The sequence below is a fragment of the Bison bison genome, unplaced genomic scaffold (genome assembly GCF_000754665.1).
Source record: "Bison bison bison isolate TAMUID 2011002044 unplaced genomic scaffold, Bison_UMD1.0 scf7180017864375, whole genome shotgun sequence".
Taxonomy (NCBI): domain Eukaryota; kingdom Metazoa; phylum Chordata; class Mammalia; order Artiodactyla; family Bovidae; genus Bison; species Bison bison.
This window is the reverse complement of record NW_011494947.1, coordinates 2,729,102-2,731,272: the sequence shown is the minus strand read 5'-3', so window position 1 is coordinate 2,731,272 and position 2,171 is coordinate 2,729,102.

Genomic DNA, 2,171 nt, shown 5'->3' with positions numbered 1-2,171 from the left:
GGGCCGGGGGCGGGGGTCCAGGCACATCCCCGCACCTGAGTCAGGTCTCTCCCGCCCACCTACCTCCCCACACACCCCTGGGAAATCAGAACCTAAACGGGCAGCCTGGATGTGGCCCGGTGCATCGGCCACCGGCCAGTTCCTTCCACGGCCCGGGGCCTGCCCCTTCCCTGGATGGGTGCTGTTTTCTCTCAGCCCACATCAGTGGTGGGACCTGGGCAGCTGGGAGAGCTGGAAAGTGCCAGGAAACATGCTCGTTCTGTTTCAGTGTTTTTATGAAGGAGACAAAAAGGGGTGCCCCTACCCCCGGGTTGAAGCCAGGGAGGGTCCTGTGGATTCAGGACACATGGGCACAGTGTGGGCCCTGGACTGGAGAGTTTTTGAGGGGGTAAGGAGATGGGCCTTTGAACTCTCCTTTTCCTGCCTCCTTTCCCATTGGTGGAAGTGACCAGCTTTGAACAGAGCTCTCCCCTTGACTCTGAACTCTCCTCCCTCTGCTGTGAGCCGTGCGCGTGAGGCACCTCTTGGTTTAGACACAGGGCTGCGAGGAGGACCCTGTTTAGAACCTCCTTATGGCTCATTCTCATGGCATGTGACTCCCGTTCTGGTCCCTTTTCTTCTCTCTACCCCAGGCGCTTAAGAGGAGGGGGAAAAAAAGCATCTGTGGCTCCTTTAGGCCAACAAGGGGTGTGGAGAGCCGCCCATCTGTAGCCATTCTGAGGCCTGTTGAGAGCCGGAAGACAAAAAGGAGACGTGGCATCTCTGACTACACCTCTAGAGAATCGACTTTGACGTTGAGAAATTGAATAGTAAAAGCCACTTGGAAAGAAGGAGGGGGTCGCGCCAGAGAAGGGCATAAACGCTGATGGTGGGAATGGGATTTAGGGAGACGGCATTACAGAGAAGACTTCCTTCTAATTCATCTTCCAAGCTCCGTGCCAAAACAGCATTTGGCATGGTTCACAGGGAGCGATTGTGTGATAATGAACCCTAAGGTGTCCCTTAATTGAAGACTGAGCATTGCGGTTTGTGCCAAGAGTCATAAATGGCGCAGGCTTGCGGGAGGATGCATTTTCTTAAATGTATCGGTAAGTACAGATTAGCGCTTGTCCCCAGTGAAATGCCCATACTATAAATTATGGAAATCTCTCTCTCTCTCTCTCTGATGCAACCTTTTATTGAGAGGGGGTGGGGTGCAGTATAGCAGGAGGAGGGGGGAAAGTTTGCAAGCATATGAAATTTGGCCTCTCATTAACATGGCGCCCACGGAAGATGGTTTTCATCAGCAGTCTGGTGTCCTGGAAGGCTAAAGTGCTTGAAATGTACCAAGTTCAGCGATTGTGTTCCATTAAGAAAGCTGCATGGTCATCACGGGAAGGACAGTCTGTGTGTTGGGGGAGGCGGCGGAGGCGGGGCGGGGGCCCAGGCTGTCTGCAGAACTCTCGCCTTGCCTCTGTTCTCCATCACACGAGTATGCCTAGTTTCTGCCAGCCACCTAAGCTCAGGTTCCAAGGACCCAGCCAGGCTGTTCCCCATCCATCCAAGAGTTTGGGCTCGGGGTGGCGAGTCCTCCAGCCAGGGTGCCTCCATCATACCCCTGGTCTCAGGTAGGAGGCGTCCTTCTCCAGGGGTGATCATCTATGACATCCTCACGCATTCAGGTTGGCTGGGGTACAGACAGCGTGGTGCAGGGCTTGGTCCAAGATGGAGTCTGGACACCATGGAGCCTCTGCTTCTGGCTGGCTACAGCAGTACTGTTTCCTGAGCCCATGTCTGGCCCGCTGGGACCCAGCTGGGGTTTTTTAAGATGGGCTAATGCAAATGCTCCTGATAGACTCTTCGAGATTAATGGCCAGAAAGTGGACTGACACTCAATTCCGCAGGGGGTGCTGGTCCGGGTCCACATCTTGGGTGGAAGGGCAAGTGAAGACAGCCCTGAAACAATGGGAATCTTTGCTGGCCTTTGTCTTGAGGGCCTGTGAGTAGCATCTCCCGAGAAGGTTCTGGCCCTTTTCCAGGCATTTCCTCTGCTGGGGGTCTCCACACCTGGGGAGTCAGGCAGGTCCGTGCTTCCCCTTTCCCAGATGAGGGCTCAGAGTCAGAAGCGAATCAACTGCCTTTATCCACCCAAAATCATGGGCCTTCCATGCCGGGTTCTCTGCTCTGCTTCC